We start from the raw sequence: 12004 nt of genomic DNA on the forward strand, positions 1-12004 counted from the left end.
ATCTGTGTGAAAGCTGGACTACCATGTTAAAGGGAAGTTACCAGATGGGGAAAATATGGTTGATTAAAGTGGCTGTTTCCATGTTTGCTCAGTGTTGTGACACATCTTCGCATTGCGTAAGGTGATTGGCAGAGAAATAACAGCAGGGAGCACTGATGAGTGTATGCGTCATGTATAAAATGCCTGGAGCTGACTAAAGTTTGGGTTTTACTATCTTCACAGAGCTTCCAAGTCTGATTTATTACAGGTTTTGCTGGGGGAAAAAAATCAAAAATAAGAGTTACAGCTCCTGCTTTAGAGAATAAAAAGCAGGAAGACAGCCTCAGACAGGGAATTAAGGTTATTGTAATATTAGAAGTATTCTGCAGTAAGTACAATCCTATTTATTCCTATTAGCCTCTTTCTTTCTTTCCATTACACGAAGGAGCGATGGTTAACCCTGGAGGTTTGGGCTGACCTTCCAAATCTGTCACAGAGGTTGAATATGATCTGGAAACCATGCCACCTCCTGTTCCTTCAGCACCCCATGTGTAAAATGTGGGTAATATTTCTTCCCCTTTAGTCTTAAATCTTGCATGCCTCGTGCAAGTTATTCTATGTGTGTATGTATAGACACAGAGGGAGATCTAGACAGATGTACACAGGCTGGTTCCAGTCATCTCTGATTTTTCAGGCCTCTGGCTGGTGTTATAAAGTGAGAATAAACAGCTTTTAGTAGGGAACAAGTCTGGTGGCCAACTCCTTATCTCACTTACTGATCTGTGAGTGGATACCAGTAGGAGCTGTGAGCAGTTGCTCCCCTGATGTCCCACAGGTAGCAAATAGAGATGCAGTGGATGGGTTTCAAGATTTACACCCTAGGCTTTTTAAGGATTGCAAGAGGGCTCTCTTCACTAATAGACAATGAACTGCTATAGTCCCCAGCTGCTGGGATGGAAAGCCCAAACACAGCTCTGCTAAAACCGCTCACTGCGCACAGGATCCACAGCACTGGTTACTCTCACACTCTTGGATACTTTGGCCCAGTGATCTAGAAGGACACTGGTGGCCAGCCCCATCTCCACTGCATCCTATGCCAGCCACTGCTTGTCTCATTTCATGCCCATCCTGAAAAACCTGTTCTTCAGACTTTCAGTTACCTTCTCCTCTGTCAACTGTCTTGGTGCTTAATTTAGATGCAGATTTAGGTGACTGGATAACCCTGTGGGATCTGACTAAAAACAAAGGGTCCTGCTAGGACTTTGCTTTTATATCCATTTACTGCGTTTGTGAGTAGCAAAGTCCCATGGGAAAAAATCAGCTGAAATAAAAGGAGAAGAAATGTGTTAGCAGCTCTTGCAGGGAACACCTGAAAAATGAGAAGCTTCACTCCACATCAAAACCTATGCTAGACATGCCTGCATTGTACAACAAAAAAGCTCTTCAGTTGGATCCAATGAGAACACAGCTAAATCTAGATTTCTCAGAAGACTTCCCACAGTGAATTCTGTGGCAATGAAATGATGATTAACCAAGAGACGATGGAGGGGCTAGACCAGCTTTTGAATTTCCTGAACAAAAATCCAAGTCAAGGAAAGAAAAGCAACCCAGAGGTTATACAATGCTAAGCCTCCATGATTACCTATAGACCTCCTGTGTAATATGAGAGACTCCTGCTGTTGAAACAAGATGGCTGTGCTGGTAGCAGGGGAAAAGTTTTCTGCTCCCAGCCCTAGATGCAGCAGAACCACCCCAGCCAGAGGCAGATAGCAGGCACTGGGGCTGGTCCTTGCACAAAGGGTGTTTCTGATGAACGCAACTTTCTTTTCATATTTGTGATACCCAAACAGGTGTTCTGCCTGGAAAAAGGCTTTGCAGCACACAGTCAGTTATAAAGGATCAAGCAATGAGGTACAAACCTCGGTGATGAATTTTATTTTAAGTAGTCTTATAAATGGCAGAACAATCAGACTTGCTCTGCCTTGATAATTTATGAGCTAGCTGACAGGCGATAGCTTAATAATATTCCTCTAGAGGGCATGAAGTGTTTTTTTTTTTTTGCCAAAATGAACAGTCCTTCAGAGGTTTTTTAACTTTTCTAAGCAAGGCTTTTCCTCTCAGGCTTATTAGCAAAGACTGCCTGCCCACTTGGGGCATACTCTAAGGGCAAAAACATGGTTTGGGATAATTTCTGTATAAGGATATGAAATGCAATTTGACTGAACAGCATGATGCCAGGCAAAATAACTCATTTCAAGGGAGGATTTGCCATGACAGCAGTTGAATATTTAAATGTAACCACTGGACAAAAACTCCGTCGAGAGAGTATCCCCTTTCTGGGCTTACTTTTCATATCATATGCAGAATGCAGGCATCTTTCCCAGGCAGTTTTCCACCAGCCTCTGAAAATTCAGCTAAAATTTTTTGTATTCAGCAATTGCTAAAAAAAAAAAAAAAAAAAAAGTTTTTGTTAAATAATCTTTTGCTGATGAACTCTGCAAAAATTTTTGGAGAGAAAGAAAATACACGTCCCAAATGAAATATACATTCTTATACATACTTATGTGGATGAGTTGTTTCTTCTTTTTCCCAAGTTGAGAGCACAATCTGTTGTGTCTTCAGGTCCATTTAGGCTACAAAGATAAAGACCTTGCAAAAGAGCCTTGAGCTAGCCACAGCATTTTCTCAGTTTTTACTGAATTTCAGTGAAAAGAGACATACTCCACTGGGGAGCAAATAGGAGTAGGAAAATAATGTTGCTCTCATTCTAACAGCAGGTAAAATGCTGAAGAGGAGAAAAAAAATCAAATTGTATTTGAGCTTTACAGTAACACAGGAACTGATTTAATGTACACTTTCTTTGGATGTAGACCTGTGTTTGCTCACTCTGCTGATGAGGGAAGTATCAGGGACTGCTCCTCATATCACCAGGAACCACAGTTTCAAGCAGTTGTCATGCCCTCATTAGCAGGGTCCTCACTGGATAAAGCATTTCAAATCTCAGCTGGGTAGTGTGGGACCAAGCACCTGTGACAAGCAGAGCTTTATGCTTTGGCTCAGATGAGGGAAAGTCTGCACAGTGCCTGCACGGTGCTCCTGCATTGCATGTCTCTTGCCACATCTCATCTGCAGACAAGAGACTAGCCCAGCCACTTAACCCACCCCCTGAGCATCACTGTAGCACAGCTGAATGACATCTGCCTTGTGGCAACTTCTTTACAGTAGTCCTGAGCCAAAGTCCATAGGGGATGTGCTGTTCCCACCCAGTACTGCAATGGTCCCATCCTTCTAAAAATACACTCTTTTCTAGACTGAGAATACCACTTGTGAGGTGCTGTATTTTTTTGTGGCTGGTTTATTCTTTTTTTCCTGATCTCATTTATTTCCCATCACTGTGCCTGTGATTACTTTCACTCCAAACCCTCCCTCCAGCCAGCTTGCCTTGCCTAATTCCTCCCGAGACATTATCAGCTGGGATGATGAGCAGCTGAGCTCCCGTATTACTGCTGACGCAGGCAGGCTAGCAAACAAGGCAGTGAGCACGAGGCTGGTGGGGTTATGGCACTGAGTGAGGGAAGGAGGGAGGCTGATAGGCTGACACACAGCAAGAGCCTGTGGCTCCTTGTCACCCCTCCTTTGATGCTTGGGCGTGGGGGGGGGGGGGGGGACCTACGTGCTGCTCTGCCTTCTCCATGCCAAGCAGCTCCTGGATCCCTGGCAGTTCTGAGCTCTGTGCACTCTGTTACACTGGCAGCTTTGCAAATGGATTCAAGGCCTGTTATTAGTTGTTTTTTCCCCCTTGCGCACTCCTAAGATAAAGAAATGTGTGTAACTTAAGTTCATCAGGCTGCTCTAGCAGAAAATGCTGTATGGCTTTGGGAGGTGAAATGCTGTCTGAAGCAAGATGGAGCATGCCCTGGGCCCTTTTATAAGGGCTTTGATTGGATCCTCAAATCTTTGCAGCATACATTCTGTGATAACAGTGGCTTTGGATCTGGAGAAAAAACAACGAGCAGCCAGAGATGTGGTTTGCCTCAGGAGCCTCACCAGCATCTGGCATGCAATGTGTTGCTGACACAACACACCAAGAGTTAGAGCAAATCTGAAGATGGTGGTGGCATGCAGCCGAAAGCACAACAGTTAGAAAAGAGCAGGGTGATGACCCAGGCTCCCAGCTTCATGCACCTCCAGTCTGTTTCACTGCTTGACTGTAAGCATTTAACACTTGATTTTGTACAGAGTAGTCAGTCCAAACAAACTCTGAGATTAAAATGATGATGTGGTTCCAGATTAAAACAGTCTTCACTGTGGCAGAAAACTATAAAGGATATGTGAAGGTGAGGAACGTGATCCTAAAGGGCGGTTGCAACTACTTGAAGAAATGGCTACATCCTTCCAACCCACCAATCAGTGTAGATGAGCACTCACTGATAACCCAACAAATACTGAGAAAACAAAAGGGTGCAGACTCTAACTGTTGCAGTACCAGGAGAATTCAAGCACAGCCTGGGACGGCAGCCCTAGCCCCTCACCCCCTGTCAATCTGAACAGGCTGTTAGGGCTGTGCAGCATCTCCTGGGATTGCACTTCCACTGCTGTGGTTGTAAGAGGAGAGATGGTTTTTACAGCTTAGCAACTGATTATAGAGATAATGGGAGCAATTTGTCAGCAAGCTAACCTGTATAAAAACTTCCTAATGCGAAGATCTTCCTCTCATATAGTACATCTTTATATGAATAATAATTGTCTCATGGATTTCGCTGTTCCGGTCTTTCCCTGGGTTACAGTCTTTATTTCCCCTTTTTCTGCAGAAATTGAAAGCTCCTTCCCAAACACATCCCCTCCCTGTAGGAGCCTGCAGTGCTGGCCAGGCAATTAACAACTTCATCCACAATCGATACACACAGTTTTTCTGAGTACGTGATGCCATGAGCAGGGAGATGAAGATAGATTTTTCCTAGGTAAGCTTTCCACAATATACCTGAGTGTTTACATGTCTCGCAGTAAATCTACTTACTTCCTTCTAATCATGACAAAGAAATCCATTAGTGATATTTTACTTGTCCATTCAAAAACTAATATGGAGAAGATTTATAAGCAAACAGATTGTGCTTGACAGTGAATTACTAAATGGGAACTCAAGAGACTCGGGCAAGCCCCTAGCTCTACCATTCTGAGAAGCCTAGTTAAGACTTCTACTGCTCTGGACAGGTGTGAAAATACTCCAAGCTGCCATCAGTCCCCTAGGCTTTACTTTGTTCCTGTGGCAACAGAACAAAGAAAATGCTGTGTTTGATTAGCACTATTACCATACAAAGGGGAAACTAGTCCATTTCAGGGAGCCAATTTACAGGAACAGTTGGTTTACTTCCTGACAAGCAGTACTGCCTCTGAGAGCTTGGTCTCAAGTACAGCTCCTGCTGACTTCAGTAGGAATGTGGTGTGAGTCAAAAGAGATGGCTCAGTTGTGCTCTATAGAGAAGCACAATCATAATTATAGTAAGGATTATAACTGGAGATTTCCAAAGTCAATCCAACCACTTCTGTTAACATCAATAGCTATTTGGTGGATAAATTCCCAGACTAATTCTTTTTTAACACTTCAGCCATAAGATTCATCGTTAGACAAATGCCATATCCTAATATATACTACATCTTAAACACAATGAGAGCTTCAATCTGTTTTATAATCTCTATGATATTCTTGTTGCCCACATACTAGGAAAGAAAATTTTATTGTAGGCAGAAGACTGCACGGATTGTTCCGCATCAGAAGGTTCTTGGTCTTCTTTTCTCTGAAAAGTGATAGGCTCATGCCAACTTCTGCTGCATGATGATATTTGTAAAATAAGTACTAAACAAATTTAAGAGGTCTGCTGCAGCTTTCAGTGCAGCAATTTTTTTAAAAGTGCTGAAAAAAAAAGCATACTAAAACATACCAAATTCATAAATTAAAAGGTCAATAAGCTGTTCAAAAGCTTAAGTAGTGCAGAAGTTGATGTTCACCAGCCAACCAAAAAACCTGTTATTTTCTTCCATGAAATTAAATTTGACAAAGTTAACAAAGTCCTTCAATCAAAGAGTTAACCACAAACAAAAAAACCTATCTCCCTCCCCCAGCAACAACAGAAATCCCTGCCATACAGTGAAATGTGTATCAGGGAATTTTCTTCAGTTGGGTATCATAGAGAAGCACAAGGCATAATTTGTTGTGGAAGAAGGCTGAGTCCCCAAGCTCACAGATCTGAGGATTCAATCCTGATTCTCAGGATTTAAGTAACACTTCTCTACTGCTTTCTTTGCTCAGTCAACAGCATTTTAAGATTTTTAGATGTTGATCAACATGCCCTCTGTCAATAATTACTTATGAAACCTCCTAAGTTTCAAGGGGTAGATAGCAAAATGCTAATGTTACGCCATTACGGACTATACCTACATCAATACCCCACGTCTAAACCCAATGGCACAGCATGGCTTATATCCAACCAGTTCAACTTTCTTTCCCTTAGAATCATAGAATCATAGAATCACAAGGTTGGAAAGGACCTACAAGATCATCTAGTCCAACTGTCCTCCCACTACCGTTGCTACCACAAACTAAACCATACCTCGCAGCTCCTCATGCAGGCGCCTCTTGAACACTGCCAGGCACGGCGACTCCACCACCTCCCTGAGCAGTCCATTCCACTGCCTGACCACTCTCTGAGAGAAGAAGTTCTTCCTTATGTATAATCTGTATCTCCTCTGGCACAATTTGTGGCCATTTCCTCGGGTCCTGTTTGTTGCCTGGGAGAAGAGGCCAAACCCCTCCTCATCACAACCTCCCTTCAGGAAGTTGTACAGTGCAATGAGGTCTCCCCTGAGCCTCCTCTTCTCCACACTAAACAATACCAGTTCCCTCAGCTGCTCCTCATAAGAGGAGTGCTCCAGACCCCTCACCAGTTTAATTGCCCTTCCCTGGAAACGTTCCAGGGCCTCAATGTCTCTCTTGTATTGAGGGGCCCAAAACTGAACACAATACTCAAGGTGAGGCCTCAGCAATGCTCTGTACTGGGGGATGATTATCTCCTTTCTCCTTCAAATGGGTTAACTCTACCCAAAGTGCCTACCGTCCCTCTGGGTACTTTGAGTACTGCCCCTGTCATACACCAACACCTTAACCATGTCAAGATGCTCTCTGGCACAGCACTCACTGGCTTGGGTCAAAACCAAGCCAGGAACTGGACCAACAATACATTACACATGAGGGCACAGCCCTGGTACGACTGAACTTGCAAGAATTAATGCAAAAGAACTGACCTTTGCTTATGTCAATTCCCTATTTTCCTTTTTAGCAAGGTGCAGAGTGTGGACATGGTGACCCCAAATGAAGAAACTGTCCACAGCCAAGCAGATGCACTTCCAGTGGAGCTGGTACCTGTATGATGCCTTCACTACAGAATCATAGAATGGCCATGGTTGGAAGGGACCTCAAGGATCACGAATCTCCAATCCCCCTGCCACATGCAGGGCCACCAACCTGCCCATTTAATACTAGACCAGGCTGCCCAGGGCCCCATCCAGTCTGGCCTTGAACACCTCTAGGGACGGGGCATCCACAACCTCTCCGGGCAGCCTGTTCCAGCACCTCACCACCCTCATAGTAAAGAACTTTCCCCTGACATCCAACCTAAATCTTCCCTCCCTCAACTTAAAACCATTTCCCCTGTCCTGCTGTTATCTACCTGTTCAAAGAGTTGACTCCCCTCCTGTTTGTAGGCTCCCTTTAGGTACTGAAGGGCTGCAATGAGGTCACCCCTCAGCCTTCTTTTCTCCAGGCTAAACAAGCCCAGCTCCCTCAGCCTGTCTTCATAGGGGAGGTGCTCCAGCCCCCTGATCATCTTTGTGGCTCTCCTCTGGACCTTCTCCAACAGCTCAAGACCCCAGGTCCTTATCTGCAGGGCTGCTCTCATGGATGTGGTGGCCATGTCGAAGGCCTTGCTCAAGTCCAGGTAAATGACATCGGTCGTTTTTCTCTTGTCCACCGATGCTGTCACTCCATCATAGAAGGCCAGCAGACTGGTTAAGCATGAACTTCCTTCCGTGCTGGCTGTCTCAGATCACACGCTCATTCCTCATGTGATCAAGCATGTTGTCCAAGAGGATCTTCATTCATGGCAAGGGCCTTCAGCTCACGTTCCTCACTGGCACAGAAAGGTTCTCTGTCACTGAGCGGCACCCTCAAGTTCTCTGGAGTATTTTTATGCTTATTCATTCCCTGGGAATGTTTTAAAACAAGAGCATTAAGCTCAGGGATGGCAGCCCATGTTTTCAGAGGTAGACTCCCCAGTAGTTAGTTCAAAGTAGCCTGATTTTTGATGCCTCAATTTGGAGTGAGTTCCTCAGCTTCTCACAAAATGAAGCCAGTTTAGTTAGAGACCTAATTTTCGGAAACTGATTGGGAACATCACGATGTGACTTGAAACTGTAATGTGTTACAAAATTAGAGGGGTGATTTACAGGACAGCAGATCCTTCCTTTTGCGAGTTCCTGAGTCTCTGGTGCATTATATCCTTGTAATGAGTCAATAAAACAAGCCACAGCTACAGCACAATGAATGCCAGGAGACGCAATGGACAGCAGGTATTCCTAACGATTTAAGTCTACTGGCCTCCTGAACAAGCACCTGTACTTTTTTGTTTAAGTTTATGGTACTACACTGAATGAGGCAAGCAATTATTGGTATTTTAGCTGCACCTCTTGTGCTGCAGTAAGATCAATACTGTGTGCCATTGTCAACCCTGCTGGAGGAGAAGGGCTGGCAGAGCCATCATCTGGCCCAAGGGTAAGCACTGAAAGCAAAACATGCAGAAATCTTCCAGGACTCAAAGGCTCAGGTCAGCTAACTGCACGCAGACTGCGTTTCATGGGGGGTTGTGGCAGCAAAGCTTCACTTTCTGGCTGGATTAACTTTGCTTGAGATTGTTTGCAGAGCGGTCACACGTCCTGCCTCTGAGCGGACAGAGGGGCTGAGAGCCACACAAAATCCTTTCACTTCACAGAGATCCATTCTCCTCCAAAGAAAAGTAGGGCAAGCCGAGGTGCAGGTTTGAAGGCCCAGCTGAAAGCGCTGAGCTTTTGTTATTTTGCAGACCAGTGCCTTTCAGTTATTATTTCTTATTTTATTTATAGCACGACTCCAAACTGAGTACATATTTCGCTGTGGGGTAAGTAAAAGACTAAAGAAGTGCCTCAGAAACCAGCCGGGGTCAGGCACAAACCCAGCACTTCCCCAGCGTAGCTCGGAGGGGAAAGCTGCAGGGCTGCCCCACGGCTCTGGCCGTGCCCCCCTTCCCATAGGGAGCTGCCCACAGAGCCGCACGCCCGACCCCGCCATGAGGGAGAAGGCCGCGCGGGGGGATTCGGGAGCAGCCGAGCTGCGCTGCCCGCCCGGGAACCAGCAGGCGGCTTCCCGCTCCGGCGGGCGCAGGCACGGAGACGTCTCCCTCTGCCGAGCCGCCGCCGCAAGTGCAGCTGGTGCATCCGGCCCAGGGTCCCGGCGAGCCGAGGGCTTTTTGCAGCCGCTCTGGAAGAGAAGCGCTGAGAGTGCTCAAATGTGTTGCCGCGGGACTAGGAAACAGCGAATATGAGCGGAAAGCGTTCTGCAAAACGGCATGTTTTGGTTTCGTAGATACAAGGTTTTAGATTTTATGCACAAAATCAGCAGCGTCCACAGTGCACAAAAAACATACAAATGATTTAGTAAAATACACACTCTCAACTCAACTACCTAATTCACAACACTTATTACCTGTTGGCATCAACACAATCCAGGCTTCTCATTTTAGAAATCTCTCCAGGCAACAGCCATCGTTATGAATTGTTAGAGCCGGCTGAGTGACTCAGCATCCACACTGAGTTGGCCAGTTCTGCATTGCCCCCATACTATCAGTGCGAGCACGAGAAAAAAAACACAACTGGGGCACGACTGTTCTATAGGCTTCTTCAAGAGTCAATTAAATACTTAATTTACACTTTATTCATATTATTTTCCCATCTAACAACATGAAAGCAGCAATAAAACCACTGGAAACCATGAAAAGGAATTGAACGAGGCAACCTGGAGTCCTGTTATTATCTGAAGGCAATCAGTCATCTCAGTACCCTATCTTCATGCATGCTACTGGTGAAGTCCCAGAACTCCAGCAATACTCCAGTTGAATTTCCCTGGGCAAGGACACAGCCTAACAAAATGCCTCACACCTGATTTGCAGCATTAACCTTGTTTCAGTGTGCTAAATTATCTGGATGATAGCAACACAAGTGCTGATAGGTCCCTTGGGGAAAATAATAGATTCTTCATTTTTACTAAGGTCAGTGAGAAGACTGGAGATGGAACGATACCTCATCTTGACTTGTTTTTCTGTGCATCTCTTTTATAAGTGATGTGACAAGGAAGTACTTATTCTTTTACCTTAGCCAGATTTCTGGTGAATAAATCAGATTCATTAAGAGAAAGCAGATACATAAATAGACATACACTCACCATAAACAGCGCTTGAATTTATCCACAGTCTATCTACAAATGGTATTTAAGAACATCTGTTGTCAAAAAAGTTTCCAAGTTTCCATCTGCAACACAGCTGCTGCAGCGTTAAGGCTAATACATGTGGGGAAGAAAATAATGAAGGGGCAAAGATACTGATGGAGTCTTTGAAACTGCACCACTGATCAGATTATGTGAAAGTCACTCAAGCAAGTGTGAGAGATGCACTGGTAGGAAAATCACCTTTTGCACTGGCACAACAGAAAAGTAAGGGAAAATGTTTTCAGTGATGACAGGCAATTATGCAAAGGTGAGTGGAAGCAGCTTCCGATTTCTTCATTAGCTGAAACTTACACCTTATGATACATTTCTGTATCTGAAGAAAGATAGCTACAAATCCAGTGCTTATGCTAATTCCTACTCTCATTTTTTTTTTTCTTCCCATTTTCCATGAGAGATGTTTTTAAAGGAATGTGTACGACACTGTGATGTACAAGTTTGGATTCCCTTGTCTACTCAGGTGGGAGGTTCAACATCTATGGTTCTATCTTCTGCCAACCACTATCTCCAGAACCAATTCAACTTCTAGCTGCAGTGCAAAAATGCTTAAAAAACTGAAGAGTTGGAGCTGACTGGCTACCATATGGACAAAGCAGAGATGAGGAAAGATAAATGGATAGATTTTTTTCCATTTTCCCCTTAGGTGGTTTATACTTTCTGTATGTTTGAAGCAGTCCTAATGACGCCACCGCCGATAGCTTTGACTGCTTGTAGCTGATGTCTTCTTCTAATATATTTTCCACCTGTAAAACGTCCAGTTAGTTTTTGCCCTTAGGGAGAACTGCTGGGCAGAGGCACCCATGTTTAAGGAAAGAGTGAACATCCTGACCTGACACAACAGGTCCTCACCACGCTCATACCTGTGCCTTTGCTCAGTCTCAGATTAACCTGCTAGCTAGCTGCTGAACCGCCAATCCTAAGCACATTCTTACTAAGGTCCTCAGTCCTACCTCAACCATGTGCACACCCCACATCTTCTCTGTTATCTGAGCTTACAACATCTTTAAAGCATCTTTCCTTTATGCTACTGCATTGCTTTCCATCTTTGTTCTCCTTTGAGATGGATACTACAATATTATCTTGTTTTTTCTGCAAATAACAAGAATAATTAAGTCATTGAAACATTACCTGAACATTGTTAGGGCTGCATTCATTTCTTGAATCATGGAAAGAAGAGCTCCAGAAGTGAGATTTCTCTAATTCTGCAAGCTGCTGTGTGATTATGCAAAGCTATTCTCTTATGTTTTCTGCCAGACAAAATATGTAGACACTTTTCTTGCGTTTTGGAGAGGAATTGCTGTGCATGTGCATAAATGCTGTATCTCTTCCTTGAATTAAAATGAGACCTTACATAGCTGGTAAATTGCACATTGCTGGGGTGAGCAGACTGGAAACTCAGCACTGAGCCTCATTTCACAGCACATCATTGCTTGTCTCAGC

Source organism: Tympanuchus pallidicinctus, unplaced genomic scaffold (genome assembly GCF_026119805.1).
Source record: "Tympanuchus pallidicinctus isolate F22 unplaced genomic scaffold, pur_lepc_1.0 scaffold1, whole genome shotgun sequence".
In the NCBI taxonomy this organism is placed as follows: domain Eukaryota; kingdom Metazoa; phylum Chordata; class Aves; order Galliformes; family Phasianidae; genus Tympanuchus; species Tympanuchus pallidicinctus.